At 46.4% G+C, this 19,589-nt stretch overlaps 1 long non-coding RNA gene across 1 annotated transcript; it reads right to left on the bottom strand.

The window, feature by feature from the left end:
• Positions 1 to 854: 854 nt before the first annotated feature.
• Positions 855 to 18,082, bottom strand: LOC109278775 (uncharacterized). Its single transcript, XR_002085832.2, has 4 exons — positions 17,807 to 18,082; positions 14,050 to 14,177; positions 4,731 to 4,831; positions 855 to 2,810 (listed from the first exon to the last, which is right to left on the bottom strand). It is a non-coding gene; the product is annotated as an uncharacterized LOC109278775 (long non-coding RNA).
• Positions 18,083 to 19,589: the final 1,507 nt, after the last annotated feature.

Genomic DNA, 19,589 nt, shown 5'->3' with positions numbered 1-19,589 from the left:
AAGCAGGCTCCAGGCTCCGAGCTGTCAGTACAGAGCCCAATGCGGGGCTCAAACCCATGAACCGTGAGATCATGACCTGAGCTGAAGTCGGATACTCAACTGACTGAGCCACCCGGGTGCCTCTCAACCTTGAGATATTTGAGACCAGAGGTAGACTAACCCTGGAATCCAGTTCCAGCCCAACTCAATTTCTGACTGGATTGAGGTGATTTGCCCCTGGTATCTGTCAAAGAGAAAATAGGACAATCCTTTCTGGAGAGGAACAAAAATGATTTTTAAGGCCTGGGATTCCTTTATATATACTACCTGGAATCAATTTAAAAAATTACAAGACATGTGAATAAATAAGAAATCATGACCAATAAGCATGAGAAAAAACTCTAATAGAAGCACACTTATAGGGTGGTTTAGTCAGCTCAGGCTGCCATAACAAAATACTGCAGACTGGGTGGATTAAACAACAGACATTTATTTCTCATGCTTCCGGAGGCTGGGACATCCAAGATCAAGGCACTGGCGATTCAGTTCCTAGTTGAAAGTCTCTTTAGCTTGCACATGGCCACCTTCTTGCTGTGTCCTCACATGGTGGAGAGAGGGAGCTCTGGTATTTCTTCTTCTTTATAAGCTTATTAATCCCATCATGAGGGCTACATCCTCAGGACTTCATCTGAACCGAATCACCTCCCAAAGACCCCGCTTCCAAATACCATGACAACGAGGGTTAAGGCTTCAGCATGTAATTGGTGTGGGGGGCACAAACATTAGGTCTATAGCACAGTAAAGAGTCTGACTCCTTTTTTAACTTTTGAATGCTGACAGATTTTTAAAAAAAAGTTTATATATTTATTTTGAGAGAGAGAGAGAGAGAGAGAGAGAGAGAGAGCATGAGCAGGGGAGAGGCAGAGAGAGAGAGAATCCCAAGCAGGCTCTGCACTGCCAGTACAGAGCCCGACATGGGGCTCCTCTCATGAATACTGAGATCATGATCCGAGCTAAAATCAAGAGATGGAATGCTTAACCACTGAGCCACCCAGGTGTCCCTGAATGCTGACAGCTTTTAAGCCCCACCCTCCCTCTTTCCTTACTTTAGACTTGGGCCAGCTCATAAGAAAGCCTAAGTGCCCCATCCATTCGTCTCAGCACGAAGTTCAAACCATGCAAGACTTGGTCCATGCATGGGAACACTTATCCCTAGTCCCACTCTCCAATGATTTCCCAGCCAGTCTCCTTTTTCTGCTCTCTTAAGCCATTTTTAGACCTGCTTGGGAAGTTTCCAGGCTGTCTCTAGAAATCCTCATATGTGTATAATAAATCTCATATCTTCTTGGTATGTGCTTTATGTCATCAGTCTTGACATTTGAACCAAATTTTGGTTGGAGGTATTCATTCCACCATCACAACTAGGATAATTTTTCTCTTGGAGTTATGAGACAAGAATTTAAAAATAACTATGATAAATAGAATATAAAGAGAATATTTAGAAAAAAAAGATGGGCATTTGAATGATGCAGGACTGATGCAGAGAATTGGAATCTATAAAAATTCAAATAGGCATTCAAGAACTAAAAAACCTTAGTATTTGAAATTAAGGATTCATTGAATGGATTTAGCTGCAGATGACAGGATTAGTGAGCTCAAAGACATGTGTATAGATGTACTCAAACTGAAGTACAGACAGAAAATAATGAAGATAATAGATCAGAGTATAAGACACATATTGGGACAGTGTCATAATATCGATCATGCATCTAATTGGATTCTCAGAAAAAGGGAGGGAGAGAGAATAAGAAAAGCATATTCGAAGAGATAAAGGGCAAGAGTTGTCAGAATCAGAGAAAGACATCAACTCATAGATGCACAAAACTCAGTGAATCCCAAGTTAAAGAAAAATAAAGAAAACTACACAGAGGTGCAAACCAAAGACAATGAGAAAATGTTAAAAGCAGCCAAGAAAAATGAAAACACATCATATTCCAAGGAGCAACAATGAGTTATGGCTGACATGTTGATCGCAACTATGAAATCTAGACGACAATGGAAAGGCATTTTTAACTGTACAAAAAAAAGTTCTATATCCTGTGAATTTTTTTTTCAAAAATAAAGGCAATTCATGGTCCTCTTTCCTTTCCCTTTTCTTCTCTTCCATGTGTGAGCAATTTAAAGCCATCAAGTGGGGCAGAGCAAGGTGTGGCATGGATGCGTTTGTGAGCACGGTGTGGAGAGTGGAGGAAGCCATGGTGGCCCAGAGCAGGATGTCAGAGCCCAGACAGGATGAGAAGGGCATTCCCATGGGAGGGACGCCAGATGTGGGATGTCAGATCCTGAGCAGGGTGAGGAGGGGGGAGGAGGTTTGGGTTTAGTGAGAGAGGGAGTTATAAATATAGAAAAGGAGAAAACTGGAATGAACCCTGTGATATTTATTTGGAAAAGAATACATCTGAGTGGATTCACCTATATATACACATATATTAATACATTATAATAATATATGCATATATAACAGATGTATAATAGATACTATATGTATGTATACATATGCATACATATTCTCAAGCTGTGTTCACACAGAGCCAGGAGTGGATACACCTCATTAGCAAGACCTAGATTTTGTTTTCTAAACAACGGTTTCAAAGAAAGAAGGCAGGGATCCCCAAAGAATGGCTGATTCCAGGACTGGGCAGGGAAAGTACAAGGCGAGTCTGGAGCATCCTGGGCCAAAATGCACAGAAGCACTCAAAGAATAATGGGGACATGTCAGAAGGATACAGAAGCTGTCTTGAAGTGGCTTCCACCGATTGAATGGGGGACATCTGAAAATCAAAATAAATAGTAAATTGGATTATAATCCTTTGAATAAAATAAGGAGCCACAAGTGTATATAAATAGTTAAATAGTAAAGCACAATGGGGACCAGGACTGTTTGTATAGTTTTAAGGTCCTTGCCCACGAAATGCTTGTTAGTTACAAAGGAGAAAAGAATAACATGCAGTGTTTGGAAAGCTGTCAGACCCCACCATAATCAAACAACCAAAGTATGCATCATCAGCGATGGCCCAAATTGATATACAGCACCTGATGGGATGCAATGAGAATTTAGCACCATTTCTGTGACGTGCCTGCCAAACGTGAAGAATCTGACTATAATGCTTGCAAATCAGACTATCAGACAAATACACATGGCGGTGGGGCGGGGGCGGGGGGGGGAGCATTCTGTAAAATGGCTAGCCTGTAATCCATAAATGCATCAAGGTGAGGAAAGGTTGAGACGCTGGTCCAGACTGAAGGAGACTAAGAAGGCATGATAACCCATGACAACTGAAATTTCTGATATAACGCATGATTCCTTTTCTAAAGGAGTTATCGGGACAATTGACAAATCTTAACTGGGAGGCTTGGATAGGATGGGAACGCATCATTAATAACTGCCTGATTTTGAAGTCCGTACTGTGGTTATGCCAGAAAACACTATAGGAAACATATGCTACAGTATTCAGGGGTACTGGGTTGGCAAAATACTCTCAAATGGGTCAGGAACAAACATTTCTCTGTATTGGACATTGTACTTTTCCATAACTGTGTGACAGTTTCAAAGCTTTCAAAGGTAACAATTAAAAGATGAAGGCGAGGCGCCTGGGTGACTCAGTCAGTTGAGCATTCCGCTCTTGATTTCGGCGCGGGTTGTGATCCCAGGGTTGTAGGATTGAGCCCTGTGTCAGGCTCCGCATTGAGTGTGGAGCCTGCTTAAGCTTCTCTCTGTCCTTCTCTCTCTCTCTCTCCTCTCTCCTCTCTCTCTCTCTCTCTTCTTTCTCCTCTCTGTCCATCTCTCTCTCTCTCTCTCTCTCTGTCTCTCCCTCTGCCCCTTTCCCTTGCTTGTGCACTCTCTAAAGTTAATTTAATTTAATTTTAAAAATGAAGGCAAAGACATTTTCACGCTAATGAAGTCAGAGGACTCACCACCAGCAGACTCCTGCTACAAGAAATACAAGGATGACAATTCCGAGTGGACACAGAACTGCAGAGTGGAACAGAGAATTCCAAGAAGCAAATATGTGCCACGATATAAGAGGGTTGACTGTTTGAAGCCACAAGAATAACTATGGCTTGTGGGATTTATAGCGTATGTAGAGGTGAAACTTTTTTTTTTTTTTTAAGTAGGTTTCACACTCAGCCCGATGCAGGGCTTGAACTCACAACCCTGAGATCAAGACTTGAGATGAGATCAAGCGTCAGACGTTTAACCGACTGAGCCACCCATGTCCCCCTAAAAGTAGAACATTTAACAACAGTATTACAAAAGGTAGGGTGGGTACACACGAGTGTAGGTTTCCTCTATTATTTGTGAAATGGGAAAGCTTCCAATTTATAAGGTAGACTCCAAAAGTCGATGATGCCTCTGAGTTAACCGCTAAAAATTAATAGAAATAAAACTAAAAGTTTAACAGAAGAGGCAAAATACAATAAACATGCACAAAAGGAGAAATGAAGGTTTAAAGGAGCGGTGTCGTAAATTTTTAAAAAGAAACAAGATTGTAGATCGAAGCTCCACTCAGTAAACTGATGGTAAAAATTATGTCATGCAAGCACTTACCAAATGAAAGGTGTGGCTCGATTAATATCAGACAAAGTAGACTTTAGAGTCAGAAGTAGGAATGGTGGTAAAGAGCGATGTTTCATAATGATAAAAGGACTAATTCAACAGGAAGACGTAACAATCATAAATTTGTACTCACCTAATAACAGGGCTGCATGAAGCAGAAAGTTGACAGAACAAAAGAGACAAGTGGGCAAATTTGTAACCATGGTGGAGGTTTTAACGAATCTCTTTCAGCAACTGATAGAAAAAGCAGATAAAAAAATCAATAAGTATATAGAAAATATGAATGACAGAGTTAATCACCTTGACTTTAATAGACAGCTATAGAACGCTACACCCAACAGCTGGAGAATACATGTTCTTCTCTCCAAGTGCATTTGTACCAAAATAGAACGTGTATTGAACCGTAAAGCAAGTTATAACAAATTTCAAAAGATGAACTCATGCTGGGTATGATCTCCAACCAAAGTGGAATGAAACTGGAAATGAACAAAAGAAAGATTGTTAGACCTCAAATGTTTGCATGTTAAGCAGAACTTTTAAATAACCCGAGGGTCAAAATATTTTGAACTGAATGAAAATCAAAATTTTGCATACAAACACTGAGATAAAAGCCAATGCAGTGATTAGAAAGAAATTTTAGGTTTCATTTTATTTTATTTTGTTTATTTATTTATTTTGAGAGAGAGAGAGAGAGAGAGAGAGAGAGAGAGAGAGAGAGAGAGAGAGAGAATGAGGGAGGAGTAGAGAGAGGGAGAGAGAGAATTCCAAGCAGTCTCCGTGGTGGTGTGGAGCCTGACACGGGGCTGGAACCCACGAACCGTGAGATCATGACCTGAGCTGAAATCAAGAGTCAGACGCTTAACTGACTAAGCCACTGAGGCCCCCCCAAGAAATTTTAAGATTTAAATGCATGTATGATAAGAGAAAATAGTTTAAAACTACTTAACTAAATTTCCATCTCAAGTTAGAAAAAGAACAGTAACTTTAAATCCAAAGAAAGAAGACAGAAGGGAAAATCAAAATACAAACCAAAGTCAATTTAAAAATAAAGCAGATATGGCGTGCCTGGGTGGCTCTGTCGGTGGACCACAGGACTCTTGATCTTGGGGTTGTGAGTTTGAGCCCCACAGTGAGGGCAGAGATTACTTAAAAATACATAAAGCAGATGTACAAAAGAGAAGGTTAGCAAAACAAAAAGCTGGGTTATTAAAAAGGTAATGAATCTGGGGCTCCTGGGAGTCTCAGTCACTTAGGCCACTGACTCTTGATTTTGGCTCAGGTCATGATCTCACAGTTCGTGAGTTCAAGCCCCATGTCAGGTTCTGCACTGGTGTCAAGGAGCCTCCTTGGGATTCTGTCTCTCCCTCACTCTCCCTCTCGTCGGCTCCTATTCTCTGTCTATATATAAATAAATAAATAAACTTAAAAACAAGTAGAGATTTTTTTCGAAGGTAATGAATATGATAAACACCAAGATAAAAAGAGAGATAACAAAAGTTGTCAATATCAGCAAGGAAAAAGATCCTACAGATATTAAAAGATAAGAAAAGGTTTATTACAAAAACCTTTATGACAGCAAGTTTAAAAACTTAGACTAAATTTTGATGAAGTCCAATTCATCTGTGTTTTTCTTTTGTTGTCTGCATTTTTGATGTCAAATCTATGAAATTGTTGCCAGTCTATGAAATTGTTGCCCCCTCTGTTTTCTTAGACGACTTAAAGTTTTAGCTCTTGGGGGCGCCTGGGTGGCTCAGTCGGTTAAGCGTCCGACTTCAGCTCAGGTCACGATCTCGCGGTCCACGAGTTGGAGCCCCGCGTCGGGCTCTGGGCTGATGGCTCAGAGCCTGGAGCTTGCTTCCGATTCTGTGTCTCCCTCTCCCTCTGCCCCTCCCCCGTTCATGCTGTGTCTCTCTCTGTCTCAAAAATAAATAAACGTTAAAAAAAAAAGTTTTAGCTCTTAAATGTAGGCTTTGATCTATATTTAGTTAATTTTTGAGCCTGATGTTAGTTAAGGGTCTGATTTCTTTTACATGAAGATATCCAGTTTTCTAGCACCAGTTGTTGAAAGGACTTTTTTCTCCATCGCATGATCTGGGCAACCTTGTCAAAAATCAGTTGACCAAGGGGCACCTGGGTGGCTCAGTCGGTTGGGCGTCTGACTTCAGCTCAGGTCATGATCTTGTGGTCCGTGGGTTTGAGCCCCGCGTCGGGCTCTGTGCTGACAGCTCGGAGCCTGGAGCCTGCTTCGGATTCTGTGTCTCCCTCTTTCTCTGCCCTTGCCCTGCTTGTGTTCTGTCTCTCTCTCTCTCAAAAAATAAATTAACGTTAAAAAAATTTTTTTTAAATCAATTGACCATGTATGGAAGGGTTTATGTCTGGGATCTCTGTTCTATTCTGTTGGTGGATATAATTGTACTTATACCAGTACCGTACTGCTTCAGTTACCATAGCTTTGTAGCAAGTTTCGAACCCCAGAAGTGTGAGACATCTAACCTTCTTTTTCAACAGTGTTTTGACTGTCTGAGGTCCCTTGGAATTCATATGGATATGAATCTGAGACTCAGCTTTTCCGTTTTTTTGTGAAAAAGACTGCTGATATATTTTTTTTTTTAATTTTTTTTTTTAAGTTTATTTATTTTTGAGACAGAGAGAGAGACAGAGCGTGAATGGGGGAGGGGCAGAGAGAGAGGGAGGCACAGAATCAGAAGCAGTCTCCAGGCTCTGAGCCATCAGCCCAGAGCCCTACGTGGGGCTCGAACTCACGGACCGCGAGATTGTGACCTGAGCTGAAGTCGGACGCTTAACCGACTGAGCCACCCAGGCGCCCCAAGACTGCTGATATTTTGATAGGGATTGCAGTGAATTTTTAAATAGCTTTGGCTCATGTGTGTAATCTTTGACACAGAATAGTATTATCTATTATTTGTGGATGCACGAATAAGTGGAAGGAATAGCTTGGACATCCCGAAGTTGAAATACCGGTTTCCTCCAGGGGTAGAAGCGTTAAGCCTAGAAAGACAAAAGAGACTGGAAGGGGATACACATGGAACTTCAGTTATACCTGGAGTGTTTTATGTCTTTAAAAGATAACAGGAAATGGGGCGCCTGGGTGGCTCAGTCGGTTAAGTGGCCACCTCTTGATTTCAGCTCAGGTCGTGATCTCACAGTTGTGGGATCGAGTCCCGAGTTGGGCTCCGCACGGAGCTTGCTCAAGATTTTCTCTCCTTCTCCCTCCACCCCTCTCCCCTGCTCAAGCTTTCTCTCGCTCTCGCTCTCTCTCTCTCCCTTTGAAAGCGATAAATAAATACATAAATAAATAAAATGGGAAGTAAATTTTTTTTCAAATTATTACTACTGATTAGATGGTAAATGGATGTATGCTATTTTGCTCTCTACACTTTTCTGTAGTTCGAAACTTCTCATCATAGACAAGAGAGATTACATGATGGGGGCCAGCTGGGAAGCCCCTCCTGAGAGGCTCTCACCTGTCCTGCTGCCCTCCATCGGGTCCCCTTATACTGTCACCGCTCTACCTGTCCACCAGGAGCCCATTCACGGAAGTGAATTTATTTTTATTTTTATTTTTTCTTTCCAAGTTTTTATTTAAATTCCCACTAGTTAACATATAGTGTAATATTAGTTTGGGGTATAGAATTTAGTGATTCATCACTTACGTATGACACCTGGTGTTCATCACAAGTACCTGCGTGGAGGTGAACTTAAAATACAGGTGGGACTTGACTTTGATCCTATCTCCCCAGGTGAGGCTCGGGGAACAAATTCCAACCCACCAAAGGTTTAGACCTTCCAGTCAGTTCTTCAGCGGCTACTTCCAAATAGCAACAGGGAAATTAGGATTGCCAGACATCTGAAGAACACTCAACCCTGAAGGGAAGAGATAAATTAGAATAGAATAGAATAGAATAGAATAGAATAGAATAGAATAGAGCAACCTGGAAGAACAGAGAAAGTCTGTGCACAGGGAAGAAAACTTTTATTATTTTTTTTAATTTTTTTAAAATGTTTTTTTATTTATTTTTGAGACAGAGAGAGACAGAGCACGAATGGGGGAGGGGCAGAGAGAGAGGGAGACACAGAATCGGAAGCAGGCTCCAGGCTCTGAGCCAGCATCAGCACAGAGCCCGACGCGGGGCTCGAACTCGTGGACCGCGAGATCGTGACCTGAGCTGGAGTCGGACGCTTAACCGACTGAGCCACCCAGGTGCCCCAGGGAAGAAAACTTTTAAAGAAACAAATACAAAAATTCTCCCAAAGCTCTAGTGTGGATACTTTTCCAGTGATTAGAGAAGATATTTGCATCCATGATATAAGAACAAGATGCTCTAAAAAGGGAGCACTTGGGGGGGGGGTGCCTGGGGGGCTTAGTCGGTTAAGCGTCCAACTTCAGCTGAGGTCGTGAACTCACGGTTTCGTGAGTTCAAGCCCCACGTCAGGCTCTGTGCTGATAGCTCAGAGCCTGGAGCCTGCTTCAGATTCTGTGTCTCCCTCTCTCTGCCTCTCCCCTGCTTGTGTGCTCTCTCTCTCTGTCTCTCTCTCAAAAAAAAATAAATAAACATTAAAAAAAAATTTTTAAGTAAAAAAAGAAAAGGAAAAGGGAGCACTTGGTGCACCTGGGTGGCTCAGTCAGTTAAGCGTCTGACTCTTGACTTCAGCTCAGGTCATGACTTCACAGTTAGTGAGATCGAGCCCCATATCAGGCTCTGCACTGACAGTGTAGAGCCTGCTTGGGATTCTCTCTCTCCCTCTCTCCCTCTCTCCCTGCCTCTTCCCCACCCACGTGCATGCACAAGTGATCTCTTTCTCTCTCTCAAAATAAATAAATAAACATAAAAATAAATCAAAAAGGAGCACACAGTAAAAACACTTACAAAAAAAGAGAATGCGTAAGAAAAAATAAAATAAAAAACATCACTAAAAGAGGAGAGTATGAAACTGTGAAATCACCCAGAAAGCATGGGAAAAACACAGAAATGGATCACGGAGGAAGAGAGGAGAGTGGAGAAAAAAATAAAGACTAGTCCCCGGAAGCCCAAAATATGAACCAAAGGAATTTCAGCAATTGAGAATAGAGAAAATTGTCAATCGAAGGATTCAAGAGAATTCCCCTGCAATGAAAGGAAGGAACCTGCAGAGCCACACGGCCTGCCAGACATCTGCGGACCCAGCAAGGCAAAGGGCTGTGCGATTTCAGAACCCGTGGGATAAGGAGAAGGCGTCACGGTGTCCAGGGGAAGCGGGTCAGGCGCACAGAATCAGGAATCAGAGCTGTTTGGGATCTCCCCATGGGAACGCTGGAAAGCTAGAGCCTTAGCCTTAGAGCGTAGCTCTCAAAACTGTGAAGGACCAGGATTTCCAACAGCATTTGTTACTGTCGCTACATAACAAAACTTGCTGGCTTAGAACAATGCACATTATTATTTCACAGTTTCTGAGGGTCAGGAAGTCAGGAGCGGCTTCGCTGGGTGCCTCTGGCTCAGGGTGTCTCTTAAGGCTGCGACCGGCTGGGTAATGGCATTGCAGTCGGATGAAGGTTCAGCTGGAGCAAAGGAATTTGTTTCCAGGCTCATACATGTGGTTGTTGGCACAAGGCTGCAGGTCCCTGCTGCAGAGACCGCTCCGTGCGGCTGCTCACGCCCTGCCCCAGTGAGTGATCCAACAGATCTGGAGACCCCGAGACAGTGTGTCATCAACTTTTATCCGGGGAGTGATGCTCCCTCACTTCTGCCGTGTCCCAGACTTCAGAACGCTCCAGTTCTGCCAAGCCACACAGTAGAGTCACATTCTGGTCCTCGTGGGAGAGTGTCCGGCTGCAGCCTGTGACGTGCTGGAGTACTCGAGGATTCCGGAAGCCTCTTCATTCTAATCGTGGCCACCTCCCAAAGCCCTGCAGCCTCTGCGTTTCGCTGCGTGCCGAGGCTCCTTCCAGTCCTGCTCTCTACCTGGACCCCACTCGGAAGCGAGGCACAGGGACCCAATCATTTAGGGAGGGACAGGACCAAGAAACAAATACTTGGGTCTCCCCATTATCTGAAACCTTGGTGTTTCTAGGGCACAGGGATGTGGGGATGCAGGGATAATAGAATGTAAAGATATTCCTGGAGTTCAGCTGTTCTTTCATTCATTCTGCATTTTTGGTGCACCTTCCAGGCTTGCTAGAAACACTGGGATAAAATATGGATCCTGTCCTTGAGGGCTCAGGGAGGAAGGAGGTAGCAGATTAACCAGTAATTCCAGTCCTAGAACACGAGGGTAGCATGGATGTAAAAAAAAAAAAAAAATTAAAGGGTTCATAGCCCTAACATACAACAGACGTCTCAGAATTGATAAGAAAATTCAAACATAGAGTACTAATTTCATATTGCTGCTTGCTCTAACAAATTACCACCAAACTGGTGGCTTGAAAACAACTCCTTTAGTTCTGAAGGTCAGGAGTCCAAAATGAGTCTCACTGGGCTCAAATCAAAGTGTTGGTAGGTCTTCATTCCTTCCAGAGGCTCTTGGGAAAATCCATTTCCCAGACTCTTCCAGCTTCTAGAGGCTGCCTGTATGCCTTAGCTTTTGGTCCCTTCCTCTACCTTCAAAGCCAGCAGTATCAGGCCGAGTCCTTCCCATGCTGCCCCTCTCTGACTCTCGCCTGCCTCCCTTTTCCATTTCAGAGGACCCTTGTGATTATACTTGGGTCCCCCAGATAATCTGGGGTGATTTTCCATTCTCAAGGTCAGCTGACTGACAACTTAATTCCACCCACAACCGTAATTCCCCTTTGCCATGTGACCTAATATATTCACAGATGTGGGGATTAGGACACGGAAAATTTAGGGGGGGCCATTATTCTGCCCACCACACATACCAACAGAAAAGAAAGCAATTCATAAGAGAAGTGCAAACAGCACCTGAATCTATGAAAAGACAGTCACTTTTCCCAAAAGCCAAGAAAGTAAAAGTTAGCCCAGCAAGGAGATCCCGTGCTCAGCCTCCAGATGGCAAGTGTGGAAAAGGTTAACACCCTCTAGGGCTGAATAGAACACGGGAGATGGGCATTTCTGTGGCCTGCTGGGGGAGGACTGTAGCTACCACATTTGGGGGAACATAATCTGACGGTCCATCAAACTCAGAATACACTGACATTCAAATGTTGCAAGCCCACGTACAGGAATTCATTCCCTTTAGAAATAACACCTTGCCCCTGAATTAAAAAATGCCCATGTGTCAGACACTGGGGGTGTAGCCCAGGCCCCTGCTCTCATGGGGCTGACGTTCTTATGGGAAAGGCAGACCACAAAGAAACCAAGAAAGAGAGAAGCCAGACACGTACTGGGTTGGGACGAGGGCCGTGTATTCCTTTCCCAGGGCTGCCGTAACAAATGGCCACAAACTTAGTGGCTTAAAGTAACAGAATCAAATATTCCCCCATAGTCCTGGAAGCCAGAAGTTCAAAATCAAGGTGTTGGCAGGCGTGGTTCCTTCTGGAGGCTCTGAGCTTGGAGAATCTGTTCCTTGCTTCTCTCCTGGCTTCTGGTGGCTCTCAGCAAACCCCCGTGTCCCTTGGCTCATAGGCACATCACTGCAGTCTGCATCCCATGGCGTTCTCTTCTCTCTGTGTGTCTTTTTGCCCAAATCTCCCTCTTTTTATGTGGACACGAGTCATTGGGTTAGGGTTCATCCTTTCCTAGGATGACCTCATCTCAACTTGACTGCACCTGCGAAGATGACTCCCAAATAAGGGCACATTCACAGCTACCAGGAGTTACTTCAATACATCTTTTTAGCGGACACAAGTCAAGCCTCAACAGGCTCTCCAGAGAATTGACAGAAGACAATAATGAGAGCATGAGGGTGGCTGCTTGAACTTGGATGAGCAGGAAGGCTTCTCAGAGGAGGGGGCATTGAACCTGAGCTCTGAGCGGCAAGGAAGAAGTCAATGAAGATCAAGGAAGAATGTTCTAGGGGAGGAAACGGCTGGCCCAACGGCCTCGAGGCAGGATCGGGCTTGGCCAGTTCAAGGCCCTGCAATCAGGCCAGCAGAGCAGGCACTAGTGGGCACGGAGGGTGTTCCGGGGGGAGCTCAGAGAAGGCGCAGGGCCAGAGGGTATAGACCTTGAAGCTCAGGGAAAGGAGTCTGCATTTTGTCTTGGAGGAGGAGAGTGACACAATCTGAGCTGTTTGTCAAAGACTGCGGCATGTGATGTATGTACGAGGGTGTGTATCACACGACTGTTCCCAAAACACTGGAAATTCCCTGTGTATTCAGGGGACTGGGTGAATGACCTATGCTATGTTCATTCTGTGGCTTCGGAGTTCGAGCTATCCATATCCACCTGCAAAGATGTTCTTGATATACGAAGTAAAAAAGCAAGGTGTCTAATATCTCTGTGTGTCTTCTTTAAGTTTGGTTTTAATTTAATTTTTTTTTTCAGTAATCTCTACACCCACCATGGAGCTTGAACTCCCAACCCTGAGATCAAGAGTCACATGCTCTTGTGACTGAGCCAGGCAGGCGACCCAGTATGGGTGTGTGTGTCTCCTTTTTTTAAACAGGTTTCTTTTTCTTTCTTTTTTTTTTTTTATGTATTTTTGAGAGAGAAGGAGACAGAGTGTGCACGGGAGAGGGGCAGAGAGAAGAGACACAGAATCCGAAGCAGGCTCCAGGCTCTGAGCTGTCAGTGCAGAGCCCGACACGGGGCTCGAACCCACGAACCGTGAGATCGTGACCTGAGCCGAAGTCGGACGCTTAACGGACTGAGCCACCCAGGTGCCCCTGTGTGTGTGTGTGTGTGTGTGTGTGTGTGTGTCTTCTCAAGGCAGCAAAAGCCTCTGCGATGCTTGAATGCAATCTGTGCACAGGCCACAGAGGCGAGCCTTGAGTCGATTTGGGTTCTCCTAACCAAACCCTTGCTACCAGTGGATCTCCCTTGAAGGCTCTGGTTTATAACACCTGTCCCTGGTTATAACAGTCTTTTAATGTGGTACATCTCATTTATGAGGCTCTGTCCTCCCCTGGACATGTGTAGAACTGTAGGATGTTGGGGGATGAGTGGCCTTTCTAAAGGTCTCCTTGTCTGGCCCCCCATTTTACAGATAGAGGAGCTGAGGTCCAGAGAAAGAATGATCATTCAGCAAGCCAGTGGCAGTGGTGGGATCCAAATCCAGGGAATCTCTTGAATTCGTTCCTCTGGCCCTGCTGGAATGCTGCCCTTGGAATGTAAGTTTTCTAGGTCGTTGTCCTACAGAGATACAGACCGCATCCATCCATTCACACACAACAGCAGCAGAGTCCAGCCTTACAGGCTGGGAACACAGTCTGATTCCCATCTCTGGAACCCAAATGCTCGTTTACGAGGGCTCACGTTGGAAAGCGTTGTTCTACGAAGTCAGCTTGTTTGTTCTGTCCACCACCTTCCCGGAGAGGCTGCTCTGTGACGAGCTCCTACCTTGCACAGTCCCCTCCTGCTGGCTCACCATGGCTCTCCTAGTGCTCCAGCGGGCTTCAACGTCCAGACAAGCGTGATCCAGGCGCTCCTTTGGACCGCGATGGAGAAGGTCCCTGTTCCCACTTGGTCTGGGGAGACAAGGAAGCCAGGAGTCTCAGACATTTGGAGTCGCGTCTGTACAAAGGGTTGAACTAAATAATGTCCAGGTTACGCTACGTGAATCCTTCCTCCCGGCCTCTCCAAGACTGATTCCTCATGGAAGCTGGCCTCGACCTCAAGCCTGCGGTGGTATCTTTTTGTGGTCTCCCGCGCATGCATTGGGGCCTGTCCTCCCTTCCTTTTAGACTCCACACGCTCAAAAAAATCTTTGTTCGTTTATCGACCTGGAAAGTGAAATGACTCTGAACCTGCATTCTCTGAGAGGTCCAGGATGCAGCCCTAATAAGGGCTCAAATTTCTCCGGATTTTCCCATTTTCAAGTTGGGTGCTGCGTCCCCACGTTCAGGTCGCTCATTGGTAAAAATCTTAGGACACCTAAAGAAAATTGAGTGGACACCTAAAGAAAATTAGGACGGGAAGGGTTTTGTGTAATAGCGTCCAGCTGGAACCAACCCTCTTGTCCATGACCGTAGAACGGATGCATACATTGAAGTTTGGCCACGCAGTGGAGTAATCCACAGCACCCAGAACCAATGACCCAAATAATAGGCAAAGTGTGATTTACTCTCAAAAACTGTTACAGTAAATGAAAGAAGCTGAACTCAAAAGAACACAGAGATAGGATTCCGTTTACATAAAGCTTAAAAGCTGGCAAAATTGAACTATCGTGTTTCAGGTCACAAGCTTAGTTGGCTGTGTAAAATTATAAAGAAAAGACACAAGTTCTCATACTGGCCAACTTTGAGGGGAAGGGAGGTCGTGAGTGGGAAGGGCTTCGGGGACCCGCGATCCCGATTCTCGAACTGGCCTACGATTTAGTCACTAATAGTTTGTTAAGCTGTATGGTTATTTTGTAACACCCATTTCTCTAGGTATCATATTTTAAAATACAAAAGGCTGATCACTACATGGTATGCATGAAACTAATTTTACACGGTATGTTAGCTAACTGAAATTTAAATCAAAACTTATCAGAAATAAATTAGAATATCAAGTAAAATAAAATAAAATAAAATGGCCAAAAAAATTAAGTCCATAAATTGAAAACCAGGATAGGATTTATTTATTTATTTATTTATTTATTTATTTATTTATTTATTTTTGAGAGCGAGAGTGCGAGTGGGAGAGGGGCAGAGAGAGAGGGGGACAGAGGATCCAAAGCGGGCCGTGCGCTGACCACAGTGAGCCTGACGCGCGGCTCGAACTCACGAACTGTGAGATCATGACCTGAACCAAAGTCGGACGCTTAACCAACTGAGCCACCCAGGATAGGACTTAATGTTAGGGTTTGTGGGGACTAAGTCTGAGGTCCTATGGAGGGTATTTAGGGGAGTTGGACTTTCTCTCTTTCTCCTCCTTGTCCCCCTCCTTCCTCCCTCCTTCAGTACCTCTCCCTCTTGTACTTTCCTTTCTCTACCACAAAAAGCCCCCATCCTTACCCCTTTGCTTAGCATGGGCAGGTCCTCTGCTCCCAGCCTTTCATCCCTTCCAAGAGCTAGAAAATGCTCTCTAAATTCAGATCCAAGGAAAAGAGCATCCCATTGACCACTGCTGTGTGCTGGCTGAGGACCGGCTGGGGAGGAGCGGGTGAGGAAGGGCAATCTCTGCTCAAGCCCTGGTGGCTTTGGTGGAGTGGCTGAGGGGGGCTTGTTTCTCAGGGAAGGGACAGGGCAGTCCCTCCAACGCAAGGAGAGGATGGCGTGGGGCGGGGCTCACAGATGGAGGGAGAGGTGGCAGAGGGAAGTGAATTAATTATCTCAGGCCCCAGTAGGAATGAGAAGCACCCAGAACTGGACCAGAAGAACCCAGGATGCCAGCTGCCCCTGGCTGTACGCGGCTGCTTTGGGGTCCCCAGACCCTGTCTTTTCCCTGCCATCATGTAGAGCTGGCTCCTATTCCCGGCTTCGTCCGCAGAGGAAGCCAGGTCCCTCTCCTTGTTTGTGTTGGCAGCTGTCTCCAGCGGCCAGGCCCCTGGCCCTTCCTGAGGGAGCATGTCCGCAGATAAGCTAATGTTGGCATCTCCCCAAGAACTGTCATTATTTTGTTTCTAAAATATTTCTCTTATCCTCGCCTTGCCAGCATCTCCCCTCCCACGCCCTCCCCCCTTCCCTGGGAATCAGCTGAGGAGCAAAGGGTTTTCCTTATAAATCCTGCCCACCACCTCCAAGCGGCTCTTCTTGCCCCCCATGCGCTGCGGGAGCCGTCACCCTTCGCCCTGCTCTGCAGCCCGCGCCCCCACCCCCCTCCCGCAGTGCAGCAGTCCCCGCCTGGCTGTGGCCCTGCCTCCACCTGCGTCTCTCTGATCTTCCAAACTGCGAGGGGGCGGAGCCAGGCCTCCTGAGAAGAGAAATTGACAGCAGCCACCACGTGATCATCGCTGAGCACCTGCTTCCAACACAAAACCTTGTTTCATATTCACAAACCCCTGCCAAGGAGCAACTTCCTCTTCTGGCTTTGCAGCTGAGGCTTGGCAGTGGTGGCGGGGCGGGGGGTGGGGGGCGTCAAGCGATCTCCCCCGGGTCCAGCAGTCCATATGTGGTAGAGCCTGAACTGGACCCGGTACCTGCCTGAGTTTGTGGCCCTGAGCCCCTCTGCCCTGTGAACCTCGGAAGCACGTTCTTTTAGGCTTGTCTTCTCATTTGTTTCTGAGCGGCAGACCCCGTTGTTACCATTCCCTTTTTACAGAAGAAACTAAAGACTAGAGAAATTGAATGACTAGGACTGCATTTGGGCCCTCTAGTTTCAAACCCAGAGGCTTGGTTGCTGCTGTGTCTTCATATCGGCTGTTCTGTTTTTCTAGGATCAAGCACTGCCCTGAATTCTGCCTTCCTTCTGTATTATCTGACTCCATTACGAACAAATCTATCCATCTATCCACCCACTCACCCACCTATCCATCCACCTGCCCAGTATCTATCTATCTATCTATCTACCTCAGAGCCCATGTCATCAGAGCTCACAATCAAGTGGACAAAGATAGGTATGCACGCGCGTGCGCACCCACACACACACGAATGTGAATATATACATACGTAAATAACCACTTATAAGCATGCTTCAGATACTGCTGGAGAGAGGTGTGTGTGCTGTGCCACCAGACTTTGAACTTGCACCCACTGATGGGGAGTCAGAAAAGCTCCTTCAGCAACCCTGTCCTGGCTCCCCCTCTGGCCAGATTTAGCGCTCACAACCAGGAAGACTGGAGAAAAGAAGCAGCTGGGCCTCGAGCCCTCAAGGAACGCTCATCTTTAAGAGAGAATCTCTGATGTCAGCTGGGTTTGTGGGAAGGAGCAAGGAGGCAAGGCCAGCAGCAGGGCCCTGCGTTTCCCAGGGAGAGGCTGAGAACACGTACGCCAGGAGACCATCTCGGCCTACCCTTTGCTTGCTCTGTGATTTGGGAAAAGGACACAGCATCTCTGGGCTTGGCATGCCTCTTCTGCAGAATGACACAGTTTAATAGCAGCTGCCACCAGGAAAGCTTGGGCTCCTGAGCCGGGGGTGGAGGATCAGTTCCCTTCCCCACATGGCCATAATGCAGGGGGACAAGGCACCCTGTCCTTGTCTTGGGCTTTACTGCAGCCAAGAGGTTAGTACTCACCTTCCAGCTTGCCAGAGCTTCCTTTCCAATGAAGAAGGAGGAACAGCGAGCCACTGTGTTTCCCTTTTCCCCAGGTCTGAATGGGAGACCTGAAAACTTTCTGCATTACTTCCTACCCACGCCGCACCCTCTCTCCACTAGAAGTGGTACCAAGGTGTTGTCCCCCACAAAGGAGGGAGCTCTGATTTCCGAGTTACCTTACCAGGGGTGACTTAAAGAGGGAACCCACCGCCTTAGGGGTCTGGCTCAGTATCACCTTCACTTCTGCTCTGTTCTCTGGAGCAAGCAACAGGAGAGCCTGGATTCAAGGACAGGGGAACTGACCCCCCCCCCCCCCCCGCCCCCTCCCCCCCCCACCCTTGAGGAAGGAGCTGCAAAGTCACTGCAAGGGCTTGGAGGGGGAGGAGTAAATGTTTCTGCTGCTGTTTGCAATCTACCTAGGACACCACTGAGGGCTCTGGGCCAACACCCACTGTTCCTCCTGCGTGCCCTGGAGGTGGGAAAAAGGAAGTGTTAGAGGAAGAGGGTCAGGTGGGATTGCCCCAGGTTCTGCTGACCCCAATCCAGGCTTTCTCACACTGGGGTCAGCAGCTCCTTGAGAATTTTTTTTTTTATTTCATTTTGATGTTAATCTAAAAACACATCTAGATGTGTCTGCATAGCTGCCCCTTCCCATTGGGAATTTCAACTCGGGTGTATATATTTTTTTAAATCCATGGTGCAGGGGATCCAAGCAGCAAAATTTTGATGGTCACTGGAGATGGACGGAAGAGGCAGCCAGATGCTTATCAGGGCACAGGGCATGAACATGGCTCCTCAGGGGTTCAGGAGACCAGAGCAGAGGGAAACTGAGTCAAGACATGACAGAGCTGAACTGGGAGGACAGAACCTCCTCCCAGCAGCTAGGAGGGTGTCTAACATCGTCAGTGGCAACTTCGTATCTGCCAACTCATTATCTGCATCTGCCATCTTGAGGTAGTGCTATCCGTGTCTGGGAGCAGTGAGGCTGGGAGGGGACACTGGGTGGGCAGGGGGGACACGTGCTTGGGTAGAATCAGTTTCTGAAGGGGACTGAGGGTGGAAGCTGGGTCAGAACATCCGAGTCCCCAGCAGCCTGACACAATGAGGACTTTGTTACTGACAGTAGCCCCTTTGCGTGCTGGGTTCCAGGAAACCACTATTACCCCTCCAATACTCAGCAAGAGAAGCATTGCTATTTCTACTTAACAGATGAAGACAGTGGTTCAGAGAGGTTAGGCAAGCTGCTCAAGGCCACACAGCATTCTGCCAACTCTGTCCTATTCCGTAGCCAGGACTCTGCCGGTTTCAACTCGGCCCCCTCCCCCGGGTTGCTCCTGTCTTGGGTGGAGGAGCCCCCATCCCAGGACTTCTCAGGGGCCCAGGTGAGAAGCGGATGCATTTGCCCCACCTTTACCCTTGCAAGCCTGCCAGGCAACCCAGCTCATAATTAGGCAATTAAGTCTTCGAGTAAATACTGGAGAAGTCCAACCTGTTTTTGTATCGTTGCAGGAAAACAAAGTCACAGGAGCTTTCCAGTAAGTTCAGAGAGTTTCTGGCTCGGCAGGGAGTAAACAGGGACAAGTAACTTCGGTCCTGTCCCTCCCCACGGCCACCCCCTTCTGCCTTCCCCACATCAGTCACGGAACCAGCACATTGTTTGTTCTCCAGAGTGCTTTGGTGTGACCTGAGGTTTGGTGAGGGCAGCCAGGCCGGCTTCCTGGGGTCGCTGTGTTTCCGGGAGTCCTCAGGCCAGGAAGCACCT

Source organism: Panthera pardus, unplaced genomic scaffold (genome assembly GCF_024362965.1).
Source record: "Panthera pardus isolate Hobbes unplaced genomic scaffold, ASM2436296v1 HiC_scaffold_10, whole genome shotgun sequence".
Taxonomy (NCBI): domain Eukaryota; kingdom Metazoa; phylum Chordata; class Mammalia; order Carnivora; family Felidae; genus Panthera; species Panthera pardus.
The sequence above is the reverse complement of the archived record's forward strand: the minus strand, read 5'-3'. Positions and strand labels throughout refer to the sequence as shown.